Genomic DNA, 16,818 nt, shown 5'->3' with positions numbered 1-16,818 from the left:
TGATCAGGACTGAATGACGAGGTTTTAAGGATTTGTTTACAGATAAGAGATGAGAATAGGAAGAAGAGATCATTTATTGTATTTTAAGAGAAGGTGATAAGTTGCTAAAATTGTTTATACTTGTTGTCATTTGTATAATATATACAAAGTCATTTCTTCATACATTTCTTTTTCTTTACTATATTCTTATTTTTATTTCTTTTCTATTTTTCTTTCTATTTTTTTCTGCACCTTCTATTTTTTCTTTTTATTCTTTCCTTTTTAAAGTTTATATTAGTTTTTATCTTTTAACTGTAATGTTTAATAAAATTACTATAAAAACAATATAGTATAAAGGTAGTGGCAAGAGAGTGAAAATTTTATTGAATCTGAATAACAACAGCAACAAAATCTTTTTCAAGGGCACCTACTGCAGTACATTTAAACTCTCTAGGAAAACCACAACTATTGACATATTAGAAGACAGAGGATCTATATAGAAAAAAACTGTTCTAATTATTGGCTCCTGTTGTAATTAGAGGAAGGCAAAATCAAACCATTTGTATGAGCTGATGCGTAGTGACTGAATATATAAAATAAAGCAGACTTAATATAACTATCATATCTCCAGGGAAGTGCCTGTCTATTAATAATGTCATTTTTATTGCAGGCAGTTGTTAGGGAAAGATCTGTATTGAAGCAACAGCACATAGTCAGGCTGATATTTGCCTCTCTTTAATTGTATCAGAAATTACAAGGTATATATTTGATTTATTTTTGAGAGATTAAGAACAGTTGATAGTCAATTTCAGTGTATTCCATTTGGGATCACTTTATTTTCTATCTCCAGGGTGGCGACGTATCTGGTAGAAACTGTGATGACAAAAAAGAGAGAGAAAATGCATCATAACTTCAAGATACAAACCCTGGCCTGTCACACCTGCATCCAGATATCAGACACAAGTATGGAAGTTACTTGATTTGCATTTGATGTCACAAGGCACATTTCTTCATTTGCTCTCTCTTGAACACCATGCAAAGCAGACTGTGATGCAGTCACATATATAACTTCCTTCTTTGGGGGACTATGCTGGTGCATAAATGCACATTTATGATGTGAGGAGAGGAGAGGGAAAGACATGATGGAACTGAGAGCTATTCTAAACATTCCACTTCTTTTACTTTTTACCACATTTCTGGGTGTAAAAATGGAAATGGAAATGAGGGCTGGTCCTATACAGGATAGGAGCCATCTTGGAAAAATTACAGTTCTGATGAATTATTTCATCTCTTTTCCTAATACCTTCTCCAGGTTCAAGACTGTAGCAGAACCCAAGGCAGTCTGGGGAGGAGTGGGAAAAAAAGTAGCTAAGCTACTGAAGAGAAAACTCTGCTCTCCTGCCCTCTCTCTCATGTAGAACATGAAATGTAGCCTTCAGTGAGAGTACCAAATGGAAAATCAAGGGTATGTCATGTTGCTTAAAGTAGTGCTGCTACCACCAAATTAGCTTTCAAAGGGATTATCCAAATGTACCTCTCCACCAATGAGATGGACCCTGCAGGCATTATGGATTCTTTCTTCTGGTAGCTGCTCTCCATGTATTCCAGAAAAGATCAGGGGACACATGGGAGACAGGATGATGGAGACATATAAAAAGTAAACATTTGGTTCCAATAGCAGATAGCTGCTTATGTAACACCAGATATATAGTACTGATGGCTGAATGACTGGATAGATGAATGACTGTGTTAGGGTTAGGCTTAAGCATATCTTCAGCAACAATCCCAATACAAGGCTTGTCTGTGCATGCACATTCATGCCCATATAACACAAGGAGGCCCTCAAGGCTTCACACTGACTGTTCAAGAAGGTATGACACTTTTTGACTCTGCAGGAAGCATGTTTGGGGAGGTCTTAAAGAAGCACCCCATCCCATGTTTTTTGCACAGACCTAGTAAATCATGTTTTCTTTCTCAGAATTTTTAAAACTTCTTTTATCTGAATGATGTGATTCCCATCATGGTAAACCCATTTTAACTCCAAATTCTCTGAATGTTTCAGCCGACAATTTTCATCATCTTTGACTTCTGTCCATGTTGGCTTTGGTTGTTAGGTAGGTACTGTAGTCCAAAACCCTTGGAAGGATTGAGATGGGCAACAGCTGTGATAAGCCAAGATTTATTGTGACATCCAAATGCAACTGATTTGTCATCCCTTAAAACAGATATTTTTAATGTTTTCCAAGGTTATCAGTAAGAATGCAATACATTCCTGTCCATCTCTACCATGGCTTACAGATGTAGGCCCAGCTGGAGCATCAATATCATATTAATGCAAATATGCATTAAAAATCCTTTTTAAAAGGCACACGTGTTACCCAACCATTCGCTCAACATTTGGGGAGGCATTTCTTTCCTCCATACCTTCCACCACCCCCGTGAGTGTTTCTGTATACTCTAAACAGCCTGGCAGGAGTATACTTCCACTTCAGTTAATGGATTTATCAAATACCTTATTTCATGCTCTCTGCTTTTGATTTATGAATTTTGATCCTAGAGACAAGGACCCTGTGAGTATTGATTGTAGAAAATGTCAGACTAACAGAAGTTAATTTCACTTGTACATGTGGAAGTCTCTGATCCTCTGACAGTGCTGTCTGCTGAGAATCAGCTGTCACCGTGCCCAAGTGACACACTGCCGTCACTACTGGGGGTGGGAGGGATGGGACAGAAGGGTGCTTTTTGTCCAGCAGAAGAAGTTTGCATGGCATTATGAAATAAAATGCCCTGACAAAATGTGCCCGGGTATTGGTGCCAAACGTGGGTGAACTCCTGCTTGTTTTCAAGCAACCCCTGCTAGAAAATATTCTGGGCAGAGGGAAGAAGGAAGGGCTTTGTAAAATGTAGTCTTGCCTTTAGAGATTCCCTGCCTTTGATTGCAATATGTCTGACAGGATAATGGAATGTCATTCTGCCAGCTCTTTGGCTGATTAGGGACAGTTTATTTATTGATTTGCTTTCTTTGTAAATTATAAGCCTCTTTTTAATACTAAAGGCAAAGTATTGCTTATACAATAGAAAAGCCGAGTTGCACCTGCCAGGTTCACTTGCTTTTTTTGTTTTTCCTTGCATATGTTTATAACTGTATCTGTTTATAGCTCTTTTTCTTCCCCATCGTGACGGTAATTCTAAATGTTAAAACTTATAGTTAATTCACACTGATCTCCCTATTATATGGCATCCAGTCACATAAAATAAGAAATGCGAGCTATTTAGTACAACATTTTGACCCTAATATTCCGCAATGAAATTGTTATGTACCTGCTAAATTAGCCGAAATATGTTTCTTTTTGCTATCATTTTAAATTTGAATGTTTTCATATACCAATTTATTTAATATACATTTTGAATCTCAGCAGATGTGTGTGAGACATATAAAGAGATAGAGATAAACATATTGCTTTGTTATGAACCAGTAGTCATTACAATCTAGGTCATGAAAGTCTGTTAGTTTATCGGCCACCCACATGTGCATGCACATACATGCACAGTAATCCAAAATACTAACACAAACAATTCTAAAAGTGCATACTACTGAACTTACTGATTTAACACGTTCAAAGAAGAGAGTTATGAATATATTCTTTCCATTATTTGCAAATAGATCCATGATTTCAGCATTTAGGCTCTCTATCACACAGGCTACTCTGCAAGAAGCAGTCTGCATGCTGGAAACCTACAGATGAATACACATTGTGTGTCATTTTACAATAAAGAAAGGCCTCAAATTTGTAGTAATGGCCAGATATAACTTATGCAAAAAGCTGTTGTTTTAACTCCTTTATTTGAATTGCAATATTTGTAGTTAAAGTTGGCATGAAGGCAAGACTCTGAAGAATATTAGACATTCCTGCACAGAAGAAACATGGAAAGGATTTACCCTCTAAGGAAGGAAGAGGATAAAGAGATACAGTGGGCCACTGGTTGGAGTTCCAACAAAGTGACTATGAAGGTTCTTGCCAAGAAAAGCTAAAAGTGTTTCAATTGAAATTAGTGGCATTTTGCAGACATCAAGAAGTTTGTGGTTCTTCATTTTGAGGAGAGGATCATGATAACAAATAGTTATTTTCTTCTTCTTCTCTCTCTTTCTGTCTCTCTAAAAAACAAAAACACACACCCTCCAAACATGCTGAATTCTCTGCCTGTGACTTGAATTTTCTGCCCCATAAACCCAGGCCATGGATAAGGGCCATGGTTACACAGATGTGGCAGTCTTGACACGCACTCAAGCCTCTCATTATGATTCACATTTTCTAGGTGCAACCTCCATCCCGTGAAACAGCTCTTCGTGAAGAGGCCTGTTGATAGTTGGCTCAGTCTCAGTCCTAATGGCAACTGCCCATGGTGCCCAAGCTCCTGAATACATTTAGTGTGGTTTCCATACATTCCTGCTTCCGTCTCTTCTTCCTTCTTCCTAAACACTTACCCGCTAAATATATATGTTTAACAAGCCCCACCAGCTGGCATATTTGTATAGGCATAATTGCACATGAATAGTGGTGGGGGTGGGGGGAGGAGAGGAGGGGAAATAAAATAGATAAGCAAAAGGAGGAAAGTAGCACAGTAAACAAGCAGCGTATTTCCTCCTGCTGAAAAGCAAGCTTTTATGACTTCAGGCAGTATCTTTGTGCAGCTTGACTTCTAACCCATATCACAAATAGCTTCCAGATGCCTGACTCCTTGCCACTTTCCTGGCATCCCTCTCTTCACAGATGCCTCTCAATGAGGGGGGTCTATAAGGAAAATTGGGTGTATTTTACTAATCATTCATTTCCAATCTTCCTGAAGGGGAACTTTTATTAATAAACTCTTTTCATCTGTCTCTTTGATTAGGACAAAGATAATCGCTTAGTCATGTGAAAGGAGGGGGGAAAGAAGATTGCTGGGGGGTCGCCTTTGAAAACATGTGCCCGACTGGAGAGAAACAAATAAAAAACACCGGACAATGGATGTCCCAAGTGGTTCCAGTTGAGCTTGAGCAACAGAGTGGGGGGTTGAATAAGAAGCTTGCCGACTGGCTCAGCCTCACAAAGCAAGCAGAACTAATTCTTCTAAATCCAACTTCTTCACAGGAAGCGGGTAAGGTCTACCCAGAGGGATGAGCAGGTGCATTCTGCGGCAAGCTGCAAAAAAGAAACGACAAGGTACATAAGGTCCCGACTGCTGCTTTTCTAAGTGGGGCTTGAGGAGACATTCAATTAGATGCTTGATTCTGCCAATGCCCCTGCATGTAAACACAGTCTGTACATATATAATGGGATTTGCTTCGGACTAAACCTCTCAAAGATCTGGATACCCAACTATCATTCTGCTGAAATAAAGCACCAGAGGGTTGCTAGCTTTCCTTTCTCTGTGATATTTTCATCAAAAGACACAGATGGTTTTAAATGTTCAAAAAGTACCCATTGTGGAATTGCAGGGCTGTATTTTCGCTTCCTTCCTCAAATTCCTGTATACATTATTTTGTTCCTATTAATTCCTATTGGTTACTTTCTGAAACTTAGATAGTTTACAGCATCCTCCGTCTCAACAACCATATAGAAGTAAATTTTATAAAGTTTAATGAAACTCATCCCTAGTTAGCATATTTGGGATTACAACTTTTATCTAAATAAAATGGATTGTTTCAGTTTTATATTCCTGTCTAAACAACAACACCATTTATATTCTGAGCAGTGTTACTTAACTGACTTTAATTAGTCACGTGCTTAGAGTTGGGCATTTATTATAAATTTTGATGTTAAACAAATGCTAATCTTAATCCTGAGCAATATTGCTTATGGGAGCATAATTAATCACCTGCTTAAAGATTAGCATTTCTTTGTTTGTTTTCAGTACAGAACTTAAATTTTGCAATCCAAAACAAAATTCCTAAGGAGTATGACCCATCAGCCAATCTCAAACTTTTGGGCGTAAACATGGATAGGACTTCAATGTTGGAAGCATTTGTTGCAGTATCAGCTGATGTTCTAAGAAATGAGGGATCCAGAAAATGTAACTGTACTGAAATATCCTTACTGAGTTTTCTAATTCCAAAAGGGACTTGGCAGACAGCTAATAATAAACAGATAAAAACCGTGGTAAGAGAGCCAGAATCAGGAACAAAGAGTAGGGGTTACTCATTTATATCTTTTTAACTTTGTAACTATTTTTGGTAGGTGAAGTGTGCATTGCAGAAATGGAATGCAAAATGTGTAGAAGCAGGTGAAAATTTTCTTGAAAATGGTCCGGGGCTCAAATTCTCAGAAGGCCCCGCAGCGTAATGAGACAGCTAAGAAGAAGGCAAAGCCGCAAAGAATATGTGGAACTATAAAAGGCCATACTTATGTGCAGATGCATGTCCATGGACATGCATCTGCACATGAGCATGGCCTGTTCAGTCACCTCTTTATTGTAGCACAGTGTTCCTCAACCTTGGCAACTTGAAGACATGGCTGGCTGGGGGATTCTGGGAGTCGAAGTTCACATGTCTTCAAGTTGCCAAGGTTGAGACATAGTGTTGCAGCATATATGCTGCAGTTTTAGACCCTGGAATCCCAAAAGTTTAAAATATATTTCCACTCCCCACCCCCACCCAAGAGAAAGAGGTAGAAAACTGGCTGATTCTTCCCAGGGATGCAAACAGATTCTGGGTAGATAGGGGAAAACAGTGTTCAGCACAGCAATAAAATATGCTAACTGAATTCCAAAATATGATGCAACGATATGCTTATCTACACACGAACATGTCAACTAGTCCCACTGTGGCTAGAAGTTTTATAGCCTGGGCTCTATAGCCAAAAGGTGCTATTTTGCATTTCCACCAAGAACAACTCAGGCTCCATACACCAATGTCTTGCAGAACTGGACAATAATATTTTTGTGGAAATACGTTTTTCCCTCCCTCCCTCCCTCCCTCCCTCCCTTTCTTTCTTTCTTTCTTTCTTTCTTTCTTTCTTTCTTTCTTTCTTTCTTTCTTTTTCTTTCTTTCATATAGCATTGCATAATTATCACACAGGACACAATGCATGGGATTTCTTTCGAACTTACTTACAATGAAGCCATGTTAATTTAGGAAAAAGAAAAGTACTGCCCGGTTCAAATGCCAGCAAAGGACTTTGGTGAAATAAAGCAACTGATCCAAGTTTTATTGCTACTGATTGCCAAAGTAGTCACTCTAGTACGCAGGTGCCAATTTGCCATTAACAGGCAAGCTGCCTTCCTTAGCATTAGGCTCTAACAGATGTATATTCCCACATGGGGAAAGAAAGTCTGGTTAATTTTTATATGGAGTAACAAGACCCCTGGGCAACCGTTTCTTTTTCCTTTTTAATGTTAAACCTTTGTTTGTTGAAGGTTGCTCAATCAGAAGAGGACGATATTAACCAAGGGTGGAGGCTGGCTGAGATTTGCTAGTGTCACCGCTATGACCAGAAACAGCACAAAGCATCCGTCATGATTTCTTCCTCCTGCATTAGGAGAGATGGATATTTCACATCACTGTAGAATGCTTTTAGGGTTGTTTTAAAAGGTAGCAAAAAATACCATTTCTGAAGCAAATAGACACACATGTGCAGCTTTTTAAAGAAAATTATTTTTAAAGAATTTTAGCGCAATCTAGCTGCAGCACTGGGTTTGTGTGCTGTGTATACATACTTCAGAAATAATTTAGAAGAAGTGATTCAGCTCCCAAGTGAGCATGACAGCTCTCTGGTATTCATTAACACAGCTACATCTTTAAAAAAAAAACTCATGCAGAAGACTGAAAAAAGACAGATTGTTTGTTTCACAAACATCAGACATTGTCATCGTTTAATCATTTGTTTGCTGAAATTTATAAGATATGTCATCGTGTTTATTAAATTATATTTAGCAAGACATAGAGAAGCATTCTGAGTAATTTGCCATCTGTATACTTATTTCTCCCACAATGTATATATAATCCTGTATATGTGAAGGAAACAATTCCTTTGGTTATCTGGGGTAATTCTGTGTGTTTCAGATGAATTTCTAATTATTAGAAGTTAATGTTGGTCTACTCTGAAAAAGAAAACCATGAGATGCCATTTAAAACAAAAATGACACGATCCTTGAATCAAAGGCCTGAACTCTGCAGTAGGTGGAAAGGGAGAGTTAAGAAAGGGGGCTGACTTTGACACTACACCAGCAGTGCCTGGGGGTGGGGGTGGGGTTGGCAGTGTCCAAATGGCATGTGGTGATCCAAGCCCCATCTTTTTGTGCATGTGTTGCTTCTGCATGCACATCCAAAGAGATGGGGCTTGGATCACAACACTGTATCCTCCATCTTGCTCATTTTGACCTCCCCCACAGTACACTGGTGTGGTATCAAAGTCACACATGCATACACCCCAAAATACCCATCAGAATAAAATGGTTGCAACCTCTTCACAAATAACAAGCAAGATAAAGGTTCTCTGCACCTTAGGGAACAAAATATTCCAAAGGGTATGGGCTGCCACCAAGAAAGGACATTTGTGCCCCTCCACTACTGTCACCTTATGCAGGATGGGGACCCTCAGCAGCCCCTCTCAGGTTGAAACACAGAATCGGCTCAATCTGGGTGAGAGAGGTGGTCCTGTGAGTACACAGCGATAAAGCCATTAGCCTCAGTTCAATAGAGATCCAAATGGGTTTGTTTGCTTGTTGGTTGGTTAAGCCCACTAAATCATTGGTCTTAAATACACTTAACTTTCTCTTGGATCTGTAGATCTTTATTAGATTTCAGGCCATTCCAGTGAATTAACATTAGTCCTGTATTTCAGAAGAGGCTGAAAAGGGAGAGGTGAAGAAAACAATCTAATGGCACTCCTGATCTTATGTCCCATAGAATGGGACCCGAACAACAGGCATTTTGACATCTGCCCCACCACTTACATCTTTTTTCTCCAAACCATATTGCCTTATGACTGAAGGAGATGTTCTCTAATTAGATGTGAATTATACAGTTTCCTATATTATGCTTAATTAAAGAATGAGCAAATAGTTGTGACAACTGGCAAGATGGTTATTTTGTACCATCTTGGGCTTTGCTGTAGCTACAAAAGGGGCATGCAATCAGCAGTTGCCTTTAAAAAGAGCAGTTAGAATAAAATGATTAGTTTAATCAATTTGGACCTATTTTCCCAAACAAATGGAACAACTCAAATAGCACTCTCTTTTTAGATTGAAGGGCCATGCATTTCCAAATAGCAGACATATTTAGAAACCATCCCTTCTTTATAACAGGGGGGAAATTGCTTCATTTCACATAATTAACAGTTATTACATTGACTAAAGAATTGGGGGAATTGTTGTCTCTTGTCAGTCACCAATTTTCACTCAATATTAAGGGTGTGCTGTTATTTTATTCTTTTTTAAGGAAAGAGATCATTTACAGACAGTGTTTCTTGAAAATGCCTCCACATGCCTGAATATTCCAAAGATGTGTTTTGCTACTTACGAATGATTGGTAATTTATAGATAATAAGAGCTGACACAGTTGCCCTTCTGAACATCCTTTTGCAGTCTTGCTATCTATCCAAGCAGGAAGGAAGTTAAGAAAAAGGGTAGGGATGTAGATAAGTAATGTTCAATCCTGCAACTAGGGAACAGTGAATAGGAGTAGAAATGAAAAGGCTCTGGTCAGAAAGTATTACAGAAAATGGTTGGCATTCCAGAAATGCAGAGATGGGTTCCATCTCATCAGGATTTAAAACCGCTGGCATGTGCTGGAAGTCCTAAAAAAAAAAAACAAGGTTCAGCACAGCATTGGCACTGCAGAAGGCAACTTTATGCTGGCTTGTGGAATGTTCTGTTCCCTGAGATGCATGAGGTGAGGTACCTGCCATACCACCTTTTGGAAGCCTATTAAAGATCTTTCTTTTCACCCAACCCTTCTCCAAATGACCAGTTTTTGTTTTGTCCCCCACCCTCCATTTCACTAAATATTTCTTTATGTTGTTTTAAATTTATTTGGTGTTCTTACTGCATATGTTATATTTGTTGAACTCTTCAAAATCCTTTCATAGGATATTCTACCTCATACAGGAAATAAAATATATTAAATCATCATCATCATCATTTCAGAGGCAAGACTGAAGAGCAAGATCAGAAAAAGAGGATCAAAATTATTAAGGGATTATGGCAACTCCCCTATCAGGAAACACTACAGATTTGGGGGGTGGGGGTGGAAAAGGGGTTAGCTTGGAACAAGTAAAAGAAGGAATTATAGAGGTAAACAAAAAACATCTATGGGATGAAAAATGGAGAGAGAAAAAGTTCTTTCACAGAGTCATCCACTAAAACTAAACCTGGGAAACCTTGTCATAAGTAGATGAGAACTGTAGTAATCCAGGTCCATTACACAGAATGAGGTATCTCACGTGGTGGACTTCCTCCCTTGATTCTTCTGGAACTCAAACCTAGCTTGGCCAGGCAAACTTTGAGTTGGATGGATTTGTACAATGGTATGATTTGTGAGAATGACTGAGTGAACAACTGAGTTTGGAAACAGAACAATAAAACCTTCATTTGTAAACCTGCCTTTGTTTCTATGTAACCTGAGTCTTGGGATAAAAATGAGCAACAAGCAGCACTAGAAATATTATAAATAACCTCCCTACATATTTCTGTGTGACAATTGTCACTGTGCCTTAGTTGATATGGAAATGGAAATGTGGTTGTTTTGGTGAGCTTACCAACTGTAACTGTAGTTTCTGTGATACACTGTAGTCTACCTAAAGTTCAGTCATGGATCCCTACAGGGTGCTATGTATGGGACTCAAGGGGCAAATGACAACACATACAGTATAATGGCATCCTCATATGGATCTGTGACTTGCATAGTTGTCTCAGACATTAGCACATAGTGGCAGAATTTGTGCAATGATGTCACTATCAGCATGTCATCGTTTTTGCGTCATATTAGTTTCTTGTGGATAATAATGGCCTCAGTCTAGTCAATCTAAGGAGTTGCAAGATAAGACCAACTAAAAAGAGAGAGAAAACAAATCCACAAGCCATGATTTCTTACTTCTGGTTTAATCAATCTAAGCTAAAACAAATCAGTACTACATGAAAGAATGAATGGATCCACCCTCTAAAATTTTATTTTCCTCATATTTTCCCCATTTTACTCTGTCTAGATGAAACTTTTTGATTTCTAAGACTGTTCCTATAAGAATCTTTCCAATTCAACTCGATATAGTTATTTCTTCTTCAATACAACACAGTACTGCATTGCAAATGAAATGCATAGCACTTAATCCAGAATATTGTTACAAAGGTCTGTTCAATTTTAAATCCAAATACACTAACTTTGCTGGTTTATGGATATAAATTACTTGTGCTCAGGGAGGTGCACTAAATTCAAATGGGTTGTTGTTGTTTTAAGTCAGAAAGAACTTAAGTTTCTCATGCTGCATATATAAACCCAAATCTAGATTTGCTATATGTATAGAATATCAACATCGTTTTATTCTCTTTTGGCAAGTTACATACAATCCAATTGTTTTTAACTCTAAATCCTTGGCACACAGCGACTTTCTCCAAACTAAATTAGTTGCTTGATGCATTAGCACAGTATTAATTTCAAGTGCTTTGACATTTTTATAAACCATTACACTGCACTCTTTTAATCAACAGTACTTGCACTCTTATCAGTGTGCTTAGGTAGAAGACATCGATTAAGATGTCCTTAATGGATTATCAGATATTATCTTTCATGCAATTTGTAAAGAATTAAGTTAATAATTTTCCAATCTGTGATCTTAGAAAATTTGGTTTCCTTAATAAGATATGATTTATAGCCAGGAACAAATTAAGTTTTTCTATATAATCTGTGGATTAAATTTTAAATGCACTTTAGACATAAAGAATTAAAAGAATATTGATAGGACAATGTCCAGATTTTTCCCAGATGTCTCAGACTTTAATGGGAATAAGCCTTTAATAACTACTAGTACATAGTCAGATGAATATTTATTTGTGTGACATTTTAAAAACATACTTATTCAGAGTTCAGATTTTGCCCAAGATCATTTGTAACAACACTAGAATGCAATAGTATGAACACATTAAATCTTGTACTTAAATGTCAATTTTAAAAGTGAAACTGTAGGGCAGAAAAGTGATTAATCTTAATTTAACATATATATTAATTTAACGTAATTTGTATACTTTAGATTTCTTTTTGAAATCTTTCTGGTACTTTTTCCATTTTTCATATCCCTCTGCTCTTCTAGTATTGCATAAGAATTGGGGATTAAATGAAATTCAGTAGTGATTTCTATACATTTTCAGGATGCAAATATAAATTGAGCTCAATCATTTGATGCTATCAGAAATCTTGGATTTTTACATACTTTATTAATACTGAGGTTGCTATGTATATTGTTTTTAATGTAAGCTCTCTGAGTATTTATTTATTTACTGGGATCTGAGAACAAATAGACAACAGTGAAATGATCCATTGATATTTCCTAAGATGCAAAGTGATTTACCAGAACTTTTGATAAACTTTTGGCCACTGAGAAGAAGGTATTTACTAAAGATTTTGTTCTATTTATGAAGGATAACTTTATAAATATTTGTTAGGTATATCCTGATGCCCCATCACCACCACCACCACCACCACCACCACAGATGACCTTGTGGAAGGATGGAAATAACCTTAAAAATGGTTCTCCTTTCCTGCTGTAAACTGCAGTTAATAAATCCAGTGAACTAAAACTAGATACAATTCCTCTTGGTCTTCTAACTGCGAAGGCCAGCAGCATTTATGGTGTTGTAATGGTGATTTGTACCAAGGTTTGGGACTAGGAGAGTTGGCAACCACTCATCTAACTTCAAACCTGTTATGCTCCTCTTCCTTCCTGTCAGGAGTAGCCCCCAAGTAGATCAAACTTCCTTCAGAAAGAGTTCTCTTTCTTGCCTTAATATTATGGAGATAGAGGAAATCTTGGATCATATTAATGTGCTAAGACCACTATTCTAAAAAATGCACTACATGGGAGTTGGTGAACCTTCATATCATTGTCCTCCTTGACTGATCACACCCCATGCATCTCTCATCACTGCTGGGAACAGCAGACTGTAAGGAGTCTGAAGACAGGTTAGAAGGCTCATTGTCAATCAGGCAACATTACACTTAAGCATCACTGAGTCTGCTTAAGATGAGGAATAATGAACTCATGCATGTCTTGAATCATGACCTTACTGGTGCTCCAGAAGGTTTAGAGCATCACAGAAAACAGCAAATGTTGTCGTTTCTTCCTGGTCACCTTCTTGGAAAGGGGTGACTACATAGTTGGAAAGCTCCCTCATCACATTTTAATTACCTTGCCCATTCTGCTGGACAGGTCCCAAATCTTAATACAAGACAAGGGTTAACACTGATTAACAGCAACAGTGATAGTGGCTGGGGATATGGGAATACAGTATAGAGAGAAACTAGTTTTATATTCACATTCTATTAATTTGAGGGAGTGTTCAGTCCTTATTTGTTGTGATGAACAAATCTACTTTTTTATCAAATTATAATTAATCTCCACCAAGAACTCATTTAGCATTAAAGTGGTGAAAGCTGTTAAAAGTTTATAACATCAAAGGCTAAATGGACAGAAAGATAATTTGGTGGATTCAAGCCTTGTAGAGTGGATCCCTCTTCTCTATTTCATTTATCTTCAGGTATGCAAGTTGTTAGAGCCAATTTGGTGTAGTTGTTAAGGCACTGGGCTAGAAACTGGGAGACCATGAGTTTTAGTCCTGCCTTAGGCACAAAGGCAGCTGGGTGACCTTGGGCCAGTCACTATCTCTCAGCCCTAGGAAGGAGACAATGGCAAACCACTTCTGAAAAACCTTGCCAAGAAAACGGCAGGGACTTGTCCAGGCAGTCTCCAAGAATCAGACACGATTGAATGAATTTTAAAAGAAGTTGTTAGGGCTCAGGCTAGAAGCTATTTTAAAGGAACATCCCAAGGGTTCTTCTCCCTCCTATCTCTTGTAACTTCACCCTTCTGTGATCTTAGCAGATATCTGGTTCTTCCTGGGTTATCAGTCTCCAGTTGCTGATTCTGCTGACCATTAAATAACTCTATTCCAGTTGACCTCTCAGTATTATAAGAATGACCATTTTATAAAATTTCCAGAGCAATGACTTGTAATTTCCCATGTCATTTTGGATGATACTTATAACTCAGTGAGAGGAAAGAGTACATCTGTAAATTGCCTGCACAAACCTAACATTTTGAATCCTCCTTTCTAATACATAAACTAACAGATCTGAGAAGAAAGATGATAACAACCCCCTGGAGGGAAAAAGGCAGTAATAATTGTACTATGAGCTGGCATGCTGCCAACTGCAAGCCTAAATCAATTAGTTTCAGAGAACATATTGATTAATAAATTTTATGCAGAGTTCTATGAATTTTTTTATCTCAAGAGTCTGAGATTATGGATTGAAAAAGGCCAATTTTCAACCAGATCCATTTGTTTTATCTTGTGATTTATTTTTCCTCCAAGGAGATCACAGTGCCCACCAGATTCCCCATTTATCCTCACAACAACCTTTAAAATAGACTTCGTTGAGATGGAGCATTAAAATCAGATCACCCATCACTTTACTAACTCAAACATACCCTCTCTTTTTGTGGGAGAGGGGAAGAGATGGCTGTAAGAGGTCAATGAGTTTGTTCACTGGAATGTTCTTCTTGTTTTGTGAAATCACAAATCAACCACATTGCCTCTGATTAGTTCTTGTCCTTACATAGCATAACTGCAAGGGATGTGCTACAGCCTTCCTCATCTAGCCAGTGACATTTTGTGTCCTTTCAAAATTATGATGGTTATTGAAAACAAAAACCTTCCTGTCTCACTGTCCCATTAGGTCCTCACAAGTGCCTTAGCCATACAGAACTTTTTTTTTTTGAAGAAATACTCCATTGTATTATAGCTGATTGAACAATGCTAGAGCTATCTAACTTCAACAAAAGAAGCGATCCCATGGTACTGCAGCAGAGCAGACCTAACAAAGGCATAGCAGCACTCTGGATATAAAATTCAGATTTTTTTTTAAAGTCATCTCAAAAGCTCCTTTGGAAAAGCATCCATTCCAAATAATTGATTCACTTCTAAACAACTGAAACAGTATACAGAGCAACAGCTGGATTTGGGTAAATATATCAAATATACAGAAATGTATAAAACTTAATCACATCATTTATAGGGGAGCTGTTAAGCTGCAAATTGCATTGGAAAGACATGTTTAAAGGAGGGTGTCACCTTAACAGTTGGCCCGTAGTGCTTCTTTGTATTAGTCTGGAACTAATTCTGCATCAGCGTGAAATGAATTGGATTTGGTTCATAACCAGCATTTGAATATTATTTAGCTCTTACCAAGCCTACATACCGAGTGTCAGTCATAAATCATGTTTGTTAATGGATTTGTCAGGGATACAGATATTCTTGTTACATAGTTAAGAAAGAAAACGAGGCTTGATTATTGCAAGTTTCCTGTCCAATACTCTCAAAAGTTGGGTAGACCAAAGAGAAATGGAAAGATAATTTAAGGAGATCATTTTTAAGGGCAAAGCTTTCAGAAAAAGGAGATAGATATTTATTTTATTGTAAACTGCCCAGAGTCCCCCATGAGGTGGATATGGGTGGTGAATGAATGAATGAATGAATGAATGAATGAATGAATATTTATTTATTTGTTTATTTATTTGTTTATTCAATTTATATAGCTGCCCAACTTAAATATATGACTCTGGGCAGCTTACAATATTAAAAAAAAAATGACATACATTTAAAAAACACACACACACATACACATCAGCTGGGAAAAACAATAATGGCTAACACAACCATGAGACAGGCTCCAAGGCTCAAGCACAGAACCAGATCTTCAAGGCTTTATGAAAGGCCAGCAGGGTTTTGGCCAGTCTGATCTCCAGATTTATGCTGGTCCAGAAAGTGGGTGCCATGGCAGATAAGACTCTTTTCTTGGGCCTCACTAGCCAATACTCCTTAGCCGATGATATGCCCCTCCTGCTGGATCAGATCAGATAGGACAGGTAGAAATGTAGTGACCTCCTATGAAAGCTGACCTTTCTAAACATTATCATGTTTGACCACTTTCTTTCAGAAACAAGGATTCTGATGCTTGCTTGACATAGCCAATCAAGTAATCTCATCTAGTATAATACACACACACACACACACACACACAAACACACACATACATACATACACACACACACACATACTTACACACACACACACACATATATTTATATATGCATATAAACGTATATACATATATATATGAATTTTGCTTCCACATGTATAGGTATTATTGGTTCAGAACAGAAACTTGTAACACTGGCTTACACATACACCAAGTGAGTCTGCACAGGGCATTATTTAAGAGCCCCAATTTTCTGCCTATCCCCCAACCCCACAACTACCAGGAGCTATTGCAACAATTACTAGTTATAAATAGTTAGGGAAATAGTACAATTTGGGATAACAGGCTGAATATGTATTTTCTTCCCTGAGCAATGAATGCAGGAATAGATAAAATGTTAGATCCCTGATCCAGTTGACCTTATTTCTTTTAAAGATGTATGTATATATGTACGAGTGTATTTAAATGGGAAACTGGCAGACTGCAAGCAGAACCCCCATAAATCTTAGAGGCAGAAACAAAATATTGTTTTATGGCACTCTACTGCTTTCCTCCTATAATCCACTTTTTTTTTTTTGTCCCTTCAAGTCATTGTAACTCCTGGTGACTGCCTG

This window comes from Candoia aspera, chromosome 3 (assembly GCF_035149785.1).
Source record: "Candoia aspera isolate rCanAsp1 chromosome 3, rCanAsp1.hap2, whole genome shotgun sequence".
Taxonomy (NCBI): Eukaryota; Metazoa; Chordata; class Lepidosauria; order Squamata; family Boidae; genus Candoia; species Candoia aspera.
Note: the sequence above shows the minus strand (reverse complement) of the source record.